At 33.5% G+C, this 13,848-nt stretch overlaps 1 pseudogene; it reads right to left on the bottom strand.

Annotated features, from left to right (window-relative positions):
• Positions 1-712: 712 nt before the first annotated feature.
• Positions 713-12,498, bottom strand: LOC116105096 (annotated as a pseudogene).
• Between the last annotated feature and the right edge of the window lie 1,350 nt (positions 12,499-13,848).

Here is a 13,848-nt window from a genome sequence, read left to right as displayed (position 1 = left end):
AAACAAGCCTAATAAGCATACAAATGGAGCAAACCATCTGTATTCTTCATCTGTTGAGATAAGTAATCTGATGTGCGCTAAAAGGAAGAAACTGCACAATTAAGTATTCAAGTATATATAATACATCCAATCATACAGAGCTTGAAATTTTAATGATACACTAACGAGACATTAGGCTAATTGTTTATAAACACAAATATTGAAGACAGCCATTACACAACAACGATGTACCAGTTGAAAATGACATGCCAATTTTATAAATTCACAGATCCATAAAGATATCTTCCGTGCATGCAACTCCAATGATGAATGAGAAATTTTTTAGCAAAGGACACTATTCCATGACAAAACAATTAACAAAGGTGACAATCTAATTAAAATTTCTCTAAATCTTGGGGTTAGGTATTGAGGCTATCCTCATCACAAGTTGGATGAAATATATGTTCCATAGGAAACATATTAGAACTTTACCCTTTTGAATAAAATGGGTATAAACTTTGACATATCTGGAAGAAAATTTACAAGAAGGGTACTGATATAGATTGATCTCAATAGCACATATATTTTTCATCCTTAGACAGGTATCTTTTGTCATAATTATGTTTACAGAAACATATTAAGGCAAAACCTTACGTTTTTTATAAGAAAGAGAAGTTTGTCAATTACTGTGTGATTCTAGTTAACATGTAACATGTAACGCCAGTAACAAACCTCATTTCTTAAAGAACATTTCTCTTAACTCATTGTTTGACTTCGACTTCTCATCTTCAACTTTCTCGGCTTTTGGATTTGTCGAGGGGACACCAAGTGGCCCGACGTTCCTTGGCATTGCAAATGTGTTCCTCCCCTTCAGCTGAATGCTATCACTACGTTTATTAGCAACAAAGTGTGGCACTCTAGACCCCCTGAAAGTCTGATTACTACTTTGCGCTACCATTTAACCCAAAAGAGTAAGAAAATAAAAGGTAGAAATGGGAAACACAAACATGCAAACGTTTATAGACTGCATTGCACACAAACAAACACACAAACACAAGTAATAACAAAGATAAAACATAATTCCACTTAGCCTGCCATGTTCTCCAGAGGCCTTATGACTAGCAGAATCCTTTCTCTTTTGCTTCAGATTTGATCTTGCAATGCATATCTTCTTCCCAAGAAACATTTTTTTGTTCTTTCCTATAGCTGCAGCAAGGTGTGCATCATCGTCAAAATCCACAATCGATTAGAGGATATTATATATTAGTATGCAACGGTCCCATATAGATGCTTTATAGTTTAAAGGCAAGCTGGAATATGGGTAAATCTGTATGGGACTATGGTTGAGTCTCCTAAGCATATCACTTGCTAGCAAAATGAAAAAATATGCTCTTAGACAGTTAGACTCTTTATTATTTGAGACTGCATAATCGTCTGTGGAAAGGACATTCATCTTAAAACCAAAAGCATAAGAACTAAATGATTTATTGACTGCATGAAAGGAAGAAATCAAATTGAAGTTTCAGTGAGCACCCTTGAGAAATTTGATCAAAGACAATGGACTGTAATTAGCAGTTTCTATCTCCTTAAAGCATTAAAATTAGTTTCTTAGGGCAAATTTCTGTGGTACAGTCCACATTATGCGTACATATGTTGATGTTTAAAGGTTAGGCAATGTTAAATGAGGATTTGACTGTAAGAGTGATGTGCACATGGAAGGTCAAGTGGATAGCTTCCCCTTTTTCATTTGAAGGAAAAGCACAAAGAACACTGACAAATAATGAGTGAGAGAAAGAGAGTCATACCCTTGACTTTCCGGTGAACTTGTCCTGCAGAATTCGAACAGATTCAACCCCACCAACATCGTTAAAGAATTTTTTCAGATCTTCAGAAGTTGCCTTAAAAAAATTTAAAACCATCAGAATTATCTTTCTGTATTTGCCTGTCCAACGTTAAAAAAGAATAAAAAGCAATCTCTCTCTGAAGCGCAAGAGAATCTCTACTTGCCTTGAAGTTAAGGTTTGACAAAAATGCAGTAGACTCATTAGTGTATCCTTTGGCTCTTCCAGTGGTGGAGTCTTTGATGTGCTAGTCATTTGGATGCTCCTCAAACTTAGGCTTTGTTTCTTCTACTTTGTTTTCTTCAGCTAAGTTTCGTTGCGTCCCTTTTCTCTCCCATGCACTTTGTTTAGGTTTTGGGCAGTATTTTTCTACCGCTTAGCTGGAGACTATTCGTCAGTTATGTTTGAATCTGATTCTCTTTCCACTAACACTTTTCTTATGCGACTTCTCTTTTTGATCTATTAGCTCAGGAACAGATTTGGCTTCCTGCTGTAACCTAAATAGTTGCAGCTCTTCCAAGCAGGATGTAATCTAAGAAAGGCAACAAAGACAAGCATCTTTACGCATTGAGTTAAAATAGCAAGGATTACATGCATTCAATAAATACCAAGCAGATATATCATAATTCAGTAACATCTTTAAACAATGTTACGTAACAACTTGACTTAAAAGCTTAAATTGATAGTTAAGCATTCAACTACCAAACTTAAAATTTAACACAATCTCGTGAGCCGAACAGCCACAATCACAACCATAAATATAACATAAATACATACAAAAGTTTATAATCTAAATAAGAGCCTATTTGTTATAAATTTTAAATAGTATTTTATTTTCAAAAACAAGGAATATAAGGAATTTTATAAAAATAGTTTTTATTAAAATAAGTTGAAATGTTTTAAAAAACAATGTTTTTGCATNAAGTTTCAGTGAGCACCCTTGAGAAATTTGATCAAAGATAATGGACTGCAATTAGCAGTTTCTATCTCCCTGAAGCATCAGCAATGCTGATCTCCCTAAAGCATTAAAATTAGTTTCTTAGGGCTAATCTCTGTGGTACAGTCCACATTATGCATACATATGTTGAAGTTTAAAGGTCAGGCAATGTTAAATAAGGATTTGACTACAAAACTGATGTGCATATGGAAGGTCTAGTGGATAGCTTTCTCGTTTTCATTTGAAGCATAAAGCACAAAGAACATTAATAAATAATGAATGAGAGAAAGAGAGTCATACCCTTGACTTTCCGGTGAACTTATCCTACAAAATTCGAACAGATTCAACCCCACCAACATCGCTAAAGAATTTTTTCAGATCTTCAGAAGTTGCCTAAAAAAAATTTAAAACCATTAGAATTATCTCTCTATATTTGCCTGTCCATCGTTAAAAAGGAATAAAAAGTAATCTCTCTTTGAAGTGCGAGAGAATCTCTATGTGCCCTGAAGTTAAGGTTTGATAAAAATGCAGTACACTCGTTAGTGTATACTTTGGCTCTTCCAGTGGTGGAGTCTTTGATGTGCTGGTCACTTGGATGCTCTTCAAATTGGGTTTTGCTTCTGCTTCGTTTTTTTCAGCTAAGTTCTGTGCTCGTCCCTTTTCTTTCCCATGCACTTTGTTTGGGTTTTAGGCAGTATTTTTTTGCCACTTAGCTGGAGATTGTTCGTTAGTCATGTTTGAATATGTTTTACTCTTTCCATTAACACTTTTCTTATGCGACTTCTCTTTCTGATCTATTAGTTCAGGAACAGATTTGGCTTCCTGCTGTAACCTAAATAGTTGTAGCTCTTCCAAGCGGGGTGTAATCTGAGAAAGGGAACAAAGACAAGCATCTTTACGCATTGAGTTAAAATAGCAAAGATTGCATACATTCAATAAATACCAAGCAGATGTATCGTAATTCAGTTACATCTTTAACAATGTTACGTAACCACTTGACTTAAAAGCTTAAATTGATAGTTAGGCATTCAACAACCATACTTAAAATTTAACGTAATCTCGTGAGCTGAACAACCACAATCACAACCATAAATATAACATAAACACATATAAAAGTTTATAATCTAAATAAGAGCCTATTTGTTATAAATTCTAAATAGTGTTTTATTTTCGAAAACAAGGAATATAAGGAATTTTATGAAAATAGTTTTTTATTAAAATAAGTTGAATGTTTTAAAAAACAATGTTTTTGCATATAATCCCAAAAATTAGTGTAAAATTAGAAAACAAGAAAAATATCATTTCTCAATCTTTATATAGTTTTTAACTTCAAAAAATATTTTTAATACCAGATATATTTTCAAATATTTAAAATATTGAGATAAAGCTTTTAAAATTTTTAATTGTAACTTAGTTTTTTAAAATTATTTTTGAATCACAAACCAGACTGGCCCAAATCTCATAAAGAGATTTAAAATACAAAATATATTTTCAAATATTTAAAATTTGGAGATAAAACTTTAAAATTTTTAATTGTAACTTAGTTTTTCAAAATTATTTTTGAATTACAAACCAAGCTGGCTCAAATCTCATATAGAGAGATTTAAACATGAAATCAGGAAAAAACAAATCCTGATAATCTTTTCATTTCAATCTCTTAAACTAGATAAGACTTAGATAACTCTTAAATTGATCATATTCTAATCTAGAAATCCTACACTCCCCCTCAAGCCGGTGAATAGATATTTACCATTCCCAGCTTGGAAACTAGATTGACAAACAATTGTCTAGGCAGTCCTTTTGAACAATTGACCTGCTTCAAACTTGTTTTTCATCAAGTATACCCAATATACTCTAGTGTGATCATCAATAAACGTAATGAACCACTTAGACCCTACAATATTTGTAACTCTAGATGGCCCCAAAATATCACTATGAATTATTAAAAAAGCCTAGAACTCTTATATTTATGAGCTAGATAAATAGATTTGGTGTATTTTTCAAGTTGACAAGTTACACACTTTTAAAGAAAATAAACTTTTATTTCTAAATAACAAATGGTACAATTCTCGTAAATAAGGAAAGCTAGGGTGTCCCAGTCTACTCTTATATCAGCCTATTGGGTTTCAAAAAATACTCCCCTACCGATGGCTTAAATGTGATTGCTTCATCGTATAAAACTAAAAGCAACAATTTTCCCAAAAAAAAAAAAAAAAAGAAAAAGAAAAAGAAAAAGAAAAATTATGAAAAAACCAGTTTAGAAACATTTAAATTCAAATTCTGTCCATAAATCAATCTAGTATAATAGAAAGCAAGTAATGTAAAAGAATTATACCTCTGAAGCTGTCCCACTAAATCTTTTACTGTAGCATCTCCTGTAGATGGACCTAGCTTCATTTAAATGTCCCAATTCAATTTCCATAGTTATATAACCTTGCCAGGCTCCCAACATTGACCTGCTACACAGACAAAAGAAGTTATACGGAAAAAATACAAAGATGAATCATAAATCAATCATATTGAACTATACAGGATATGAAAGAGAAAAGGATGAATGGGCCAAACCAGATCTTAACCAAGCTCTCCCAAACACCCAGAGCTGCACCCAAATTTAGCTCCAAACGAGCCCAATAAGCATACAAATGTAGCAAACCATCTGTATTCTTCATCCGCTGAGATAAGTAATCTGATGCACGCTGAAAGGAAGAAACTGCATAGTTAAGTATTCAAGTATATATTATACATCCAATCATATAGAGCTTGCAATTTCGATGGCACACTAAAGAGACATCAGACTAATTGTTTATAAACACAAATATTGAAGACAACCATTACACAAGAAGTAGAAAATGACATGCCAATTTTATAAATTCATAGATCCATAAAGATATCTTCCGTGCATGCAACTCCAATGCTGAATGAGAAATTTTTTAGCAAAGGACACTATTCCATGACAAAACAATTAACAAAGGTAACAATCAAGTAATTAGAAAGCCATCTTGGAGTACCGAGAGTTATTCACTGTAATTTCTACATAAAGTGGTCATAATGGTACTATAACAGAACACTAAATGAAGTAAATTAATAGACTTTTCTTCAGAGTCTAAGGGTAGAAGCACTTGATACACATTCGTAAGAGATCTACGACTGGACCCTGAAAGAGTAGACTAGCTACAAGGTCCACATTTTCTTCATCCAAAATTCACCAAGAATAGAGCATCTACAAATGTCTTGAGAAGCTTCAAGTTCTTGGCATCGAGTAAAAACAATTTTAACAAGGAAAAATGAACAGTATACCTATGCGAACCTAAAAGGTTTCCCTTATCAATGGAAAATTCAGTTCATCCTCTTCTGCTCCAAGCAAAAGGATTCTTCGTCTCAAACCATCCACTCGAGTGAGGAATAAGTTTAGGTACTGAAACAAGGAGGGCTCGATTAACAAAGATCTTTAATGCATAAAATGTAGATGAAAAAATAACAAGTTCCAAAGACAGTAAATCAAGCCTGCAAAGTAGAGAAAAGAATATCTTTACCTCTTCAATGGTCGAAAAAGTCCATAAAAGGGACTTCTCAAAGACCTGAATATGACATGAAAATCTTCTTAAACAACAGAGTAAACCTCTATATTTTTAAAAGGAGCATAATGAAATTCCAACACTAAAGTTTGTGAAACTTCATTGCTCTTAAGCTACTTATAACAATCTCTCATAATTCGCAACAAATGTAGGGTAACAACTGAAACATACAGTAGATATCTCTTTCTCAGACGCACGGCAATGTTCCAAAGCGAGCAAAGATCGAACCCAAAGATCACCAACCCAAGGACAATTTTTCCTAGCCTTGGAATGAACACCCCGCACAATATTTCCTACCTGAACGGAAAAAGAAATGATTAATTGCTAAAATTACAAATACCTGAAACATAAAGAATTGAAAAGAGAAAATATGAGTGAAACCTTCAAGATTTTATCCAAATAGCGAGTATAATCAAGCTAGAGATCACTTGATACAGGAAACGTGGTAATAGCATGTTCATAGAGAAGTTGAACACGGGCTGGATCTCCAGAAGACTGTTCAAGCTTCAAGTAGATCTGCAAAAATTTAAAATTAAAATAATAGTATTAACACTTTAAAGAAGGAAAAAAAAAAAAAAAGTAACCTATTGCCACATTGCAAGTTCTTATGCAACCTCCCACCCTTAGGAAAAGAAGAAGAAGAAGAGAAGATCAAAAGTTTACATAAACTGATTACTTATATTAGAAGCAAGAAAGACCATAAAAAATTGAAATTATAATGAAATTTCAACATCATCTTTATTGATAAACAACTTGACCTAAAAGCTTAAGCTTGAAAAGGTAAGGGCACAACAATGGTATTAAGCTTTGTAACAGGCATGTTCACATGTTACATAAACCAATCCCAAATTCAGATAGAAAGACCAACCCAAGTATAGCAGGATGTAATAGATGGGAGACTCAAATCATGACCTCTACTTTAATATCATATTAAGTTACCGTTTAACCTAAATGCTTAAGGTATTATGTAAGAGCCCAGAATTATCATTCAGCTATCTAAAACAATATCTTATAGTAAATGCCATATACCGTGAATTGTTGAAATTTTTTGGAGTCAGATATATCCTGCCTTGCAATCCGTTCTTCAAAATCAGCTCGAGCATTATACATCTCCAATGCCTTTTCATATGCTGTGGCAACAGTAGAAGGAATCCCATATAAATCACCTGATTCAACATCTAGAGCAGTCCCCAATTCCACCTCCTAAGACTTGTAGGTGAGAAGGGTTGACCTTACATTAGCAAGGGGAACAGACAACTGATGGTGAAATATACTTCGGATGCGCTGAACTTGTTTTTCTTTTTCTTGCAAAAGAGCAGTAATTTTCCAAATGTAAATTTTGAAAACAGATAACTTTTTCTGGGTACATAGCACTTCATAGGGAAATGAAAGAACAAAAATTATGAACTATACATAATGACAAAAAGAAGAAAAAAGGTTTCTAAAAATAAACAGGGCATGCAACTTGAGCCATGGTTCTAGGAAATATAAAAGAAGACCCACAAAAGCGTTATTAACCATAATACCAAACCAGTAGGATGGAATAAGACTTTAAATAATCAAGTAATTTGATTAATAGAATGCATCCCTTCAGGCACATACTCTAATAAGTTCCTAATATATATATTATAAATTATCACCTTAATGTTGGTCTCATCTGTCATATGGAGAATGGCCTGCTCAAATTCCCTGTATGGTTCCCATATTTTACTGCCTTCAGCAACATGCACACCAGCAGCAATTACAGCATGCTCGAAGACATTTCTTCCGTTCGTAATACCATCAGGTGAAAATTCATACATAGATGGATCATATTCTTGCACAAATCTCAAGCAGTCACACCAAGGTGAGACAGGCTGCACCAGAACAAGTTCTAGTCGTTCAATTTTAAAGAACTACTTAGTTAAAGGAACTCCAAAGAACAGAATTAATATTTTTATCCCTTGATTCCACATATATGCAAATACTGATTGAAAGTACCAAGAACTTGATTTCCCACAAAAAGTAGGGAAAAAGATGACAACATGCAATTAAAATTTCCAAAATGTATTGCCACTTAAAAAAATAGATTTCCATTCCCAAGAACTTTGAAAAAGTTTATCCTATCGCCTAATTTGGTAGAAAAATTTGATGATGCATCAAAAAGGAACCATGTGTCTTTAAACACCATTACAAATGTAAGAATATTGATATCTATTTTGCATTGCAAGGCCTACAATCATCTGTACCATACAAATGAAACTAATGAGCCATTCTGTCATTAGTACTTACTTATTGGAATAATTCAGCCAGTCAAAAGTCATAGATCTGGCAAGCTGAATTTTTTTATCCGAAAGTTATTTTTAGGAAAATAACTAAAATTACCACAAATTAGAATTCTTATGATCACTATGTTTTAATCCATAAATCAACGCATAAGTAATTCAAAATCCATGATGATAACAAAAACCTACAAGATAATCAGAAACTCCTCTTTCATAAATCTTCTCAATCCCTAGAAATGCCTCAGGTCTGCAAAGTTGAAGCAGAGAATCAACAAGAAACTACCTTCAGCTAGATAGAGCGATAAAATCTTAAAGTATACCCAAAGCTTTGGTATCAGTCATGCAGAATAAGAAAAGATCAAAATCTTAAAAATTTACCTGACCCACCCTTTTATTTTTTTGCTTTGGGGGTAACGGTCATCAGGAGGTACACTTACTGATTTTCAACATTGAGCTTCATGTTTTGGAGAAACTAATATACTTATACTAAGAGAAATGAGTCTTGCAAGAGGGCAAGCAGGCTGTCCATAAAAGCAATGACAAGAGGGAACTCAAAATCTATAAACAAACAAAATATTAGACAATCGAAAATTATCAAAAACCAACCTCCCAAGTCAACCATCACTGCTTCCTACTTGCCAAACATACGAAAAAAAATAAAAAAAGAAGAAAGTCAAAACTTCATTTCTTTTATTCAATTAAGCCGACATTTGAGCTAAGGCTTAGTAGATAGAAGTCACATAAACTTGAATTCAACATCGTTTTCACATTTAAACTCCAAAGATAATCACTTCCTCCTTTCAAATGAATCCATTTAATTTTCTCTTTATACTTTCTCTCGTTAACCATAAACCCAAGTGATCAAAATGTAATCATGAAACCAATAACAAGAACACAAAATGAAAAAACTAAAACATACCCAGTTGAAATAGAAGCTTCATCTTGAGCCACTCTTGCCACATAACAGGAGTCAATGGAAGTTTCACTGTGCACAAAAATCTGAGTGCCCTTTTGCCCCATCAAAGCGGATCTTGGTGGATTGCCCAAATCAAGTGCAGCTCTTGCTGCCCAAATTTGTTCGTTTATTCTCTTAGATGGGCATACAAATGAAGTGATATGCTCTACCGTAAAATGATTGTATCATATTATTCATACGCTTGTTTAACAGTAATCATAAAGACCACATCATGTGCACTTATCAATATCAACAAAAAACAAGTGCCTTAGTACATAAAGGAAACGGAAAATGAAACACAATTCTAGATCAATTCAATTAACCCTTCAAGCACTTGCTTAAAAAAAAGGAGGAATCTCTACAAATACCGTGGAATAACGTTTAATCTAAATCATGGGGATTATGTAAATATTCCATTCCGAAAATAAAGTGAAACAATTAGGTCTTTTTTGAAGAATGGTACCAATTCAAGATCTAACATGTACAAAGTGAAAACCTCATTCTATTCTGTGAGAATTTTTAGGAAACATCCAACAGAATCATGAAGAGTTTTAAGTGAAAAAACATAATCATATCAGATATGGATATTCATTCAAAACAGAAAAAAAATGACTATACATGGCGAAATTTTAATCGGCCCAACATAGATGATATTCTTCATATTCTTCTTAGATATTTTCAGACCAAAGACATTTTTTCACATTTTCCACAAGCAGAGATGCAAGGCCATTGCTTTTTTCGTCCTCAAACAGGTATTGTTAGTCATATTGTGTTTATAGAACATATTAAGGCAAACCTTATTTTTTTTTTTAATAAGAAAGAGAAGTTTGTCAATTATTGTGCATTCTAGTTAACATGTAACATGTAACCCCAGGAACAAACCTCACTTCTTAAGAACATTTTCTATGAACTCATTATTTGACTTCAGCTTCTCATCTTCCACTTCCTCGGATTTTGGATTCTCGAGGGCACACCAAGTGGTATGACATTTCTTGGCATGGCAAATGTGTTCTCCCCTTCAGCTCAATGTTATCACTACATTATTAGCAGCATAGTGTGGCACTCTAGATTCCGAAAGTCTGATTACTACTTGCGCTGCCATTTAACCCAAAGGAGTAAGAAAAAAATGTAGAAGTGGGAAACAGAACATCAAACATCTAAGACTGCATTGCACACTACCACACACACACATAATAACAAAGATAAAACCTAATTCCACTTAGCCTACCATGTTCTCCAAGGCCCCATGACTAGGAAAATCCTTTCTCTTTTGCTTCAGATTTGATCTTGCAATGCTTATCTTCTTCCCAAGCAAACATTTTTTGTTCTTTTTGCAGCTACAGCAAGGTGTGCATCATCGAAAAAATCCATATATGCCAGGCCCTTCAAAAGACCGAGGTATATAAATTAGTATGACAGTGATTCCAGACATAGGGCAAGCTGGAATATGGGTAAATCTGTATGGGACTATGGTGAGTCTCCTAAGCATATCACTTGCTATCAAAATGAAGAAACATACTCTTAGACAATTAGATCTCTATACTCAGAAAATTAAGCAATTTTACCATAATTATGGAATTAACCTTCGGCAGGTTTATTTGAGACTGCGTAATCGTCCTGGCAAGGACATTCATCTTAAACCAAAAGCGCAAGAACTAATGATTTATTGATAGCATGAAAGGAAGTAATCAAATTGAAGTTTCAGTGAGCACCCTTGAGAAATTTGATCAAAGAGAATGGACTGCATTTAGTATTTCTATCTCCCGAAGCATCAGCCATGCTCGATCTCCCAGTCTCATGAAATATTTTCTAGGCTAATTTCTATGGTACAGTCCACATTATGCGTAATATATTGAAGTTTAAAGGTCAGGCAATGTTAAATAAGGATTTGACTATAAGACTGATGTGCACATGGAAGGTCCTGGATAGCTTTCCTTTTTCATTTGAAGCATAACGCACAAAGAACATTGACAAATAATGAATGGAGAAAGAGAGTCAACCCTTGACTTTCCGGTGAACTTGTCCTGCAGAATTCGAACAGATTAACCCACCAACATTGCTAAGAATTTTTTCAGATCTTCATAAGTTGCCGAAAAAATTTAAAAAATAAAAAAAAAAAAGAAAAAAAATAAATAGAAAAAGAAAATACCATAAAAACCATAAAAAAAAAAAAAAACCAACATAACAAAAAAAAAACAAAAACAAAAAAAAAAAAAAAAAAAAAAAAAAAAAAATAAAAAAAAAAAAAAAAAAAAAAACGACAAAAAAAAAACAAAAAAAAAAAAAAATAAAACAAAACAAGGAAAAAAAACAAACAAAAAACAAACAAAAAAAATTAAAAACCATCAAAATTATCTCTCTGTATCTGCCTCTCCAGCGTGTACTACCTTTAGGATAAAAAGAAATTATCCTAAAGGCAGTAACCTGATGATGCAGGAGTAAAGGAGAGGATGCAAATGGGTATTTAGTCCTTATCTTTACATTTTAGGATCGAGTATTTGAGTCCTGGTATCCCTTTCTTGATTTCTCCTCTAACCTATTAATTTCTCTCTATCACCACTATAAACAATCCTATATATCTATCTGATGATATTCTCTCCCCTCATCACCTAAGAAGCAAAATATTATCGACTAGACATTAAAACTACCAGAGAGTTGTCCAACATTTCACACATCAAGAATCTACTAGAAAATGGTTACACTGTACATCCACGAAAAAAAATAAATGAACTGACAAAACAGATGATGAAATGAAATCTATACAAATTTGAGATAGATTTAGATCTAAAAAACAAAACTCATACCTTAGTTAACAAGCCTATTAACTAAGCTATAAGATAATAGCTTTAAATAAATTAGGGTTCTTACACGAGTGCATTTTCAGACCATGCTGCTTTATAGATTCAATGGCAATTTGAAATCCCATATAGACCAAATCCCCGATCATCGTTACAACAACTGCATATGAAACACCAGACCATATTTTTCTGACTGCAATGTTGTCATTTAACTATTCCACACAAGTAGATCCCATTGACCGACCCCTGTGTGCATCCATATTCTTTAAGATTTCTAGGGAAAATCTTCTCTAATGCTCTTTTTGCTTTGTCTTCATCAACTATCGCTGAAAGAGACATGCTCGTGCATAAATACATTAGAGACACACTGGTAAGTTCTAGTCTATCAGATCTGAACTAAAAAAGAATATATATTGAGAAACAGAAACATGTGAAACACGATAAATAAATCAAGATTTATCAGGCCGGATAATTGAGAATATTAATGAATGAAGTTAATCAGTTTGCAACATACCATTGTCCAGTAAAACTGATTAGCTTGAATAGATGAACTTAAGCGTCTACCGTTATTGTCGTAGTTGAAGTAGAACCATTCCACAATTCCTCATATACAACTTTGCTTACTGATATTACACCAAAAATAATCCTCAAACCATTAAGATCTACTACATGTGCAAATCCACACGCAACTGTAATGCTGCCACCTCCAATATATGTATACAACAGGACAGATCACATACGTATGTCTGATCGGGAAAGCTATCATTCTCAATAATCCCATCACTATCCCTATCAAATTCGAATAGATAAAAGTGTTTACTGAACCTTTCTGCTTAACGTAACCAATATAGAGCATTTGGCCAAGTGGATTAACTTTTGCAGGATTTGCTCGAAAAAAGTTTGATACTCACTAAAGTTTTTATCACGTAAACTTCAATTTGCTTTGGATCGAAATGAGGAAGTTCGTTCAAACATTCACTATAATTTTCGGCCTTCATTAGTAACTGCATGACTAAGGACATTGTACATTCAGTCGGCTTCACATTTCTCTCCACCACATTATGAAGGAGTTCAACAACTTTGGTATCTCATTATTCTTGAGGAAACCAAACATAAGCGTAGTAAATGTGAATCATTTGGAGCACAACTTTTTCCTCCATATATGACAACAACTCATTAGCCATTTCTAGTGTGTCCATTTTTACACAGCCCATTGATCAAAATTTATATGTTAAACAAGTCTGGCACCGGTTTCCATGAAGAGAAAATTTCAGAAATAGGTCCCAAGCATTTTCGAATCTCCATGTTTTACATAATCCATCAAAGAGGGAATCAAACCTTCAATGCTAACTGCAAACTTATTATTACTAGAGAATAAACATTTCCAATGCTCCAAAACACATCCGTTCTTACAGAGTCCATTAATGAAAATGCTATATGTCCAAGAATAGGAAAAACATATTAAGTCGCATCTCACCAAACTAAATTCCAGGTTTTTC

This window comes from Pistacia vera, unplaced genomic scaffold (assembly GCF_008641045.1).
Source record: "Pistacia vera cultivar Batoury unplaced genomic scaffold, PisVer_v2 Contig492, whole genome shotgun sequence".
In the NCBI taxonomy this organism is placed as follows: domain Eukaryota; kingdom Viridiplantae; phylum Streptophyta; class Magnoliopsida; order Sapindales; family Anacardiaceae; genus Pistacia; species Pistacia vera.
Note: the sequence above shows the minus strand (reverse complement) of the source record. Positions and strands in the feature narration are given on the sequence as shown.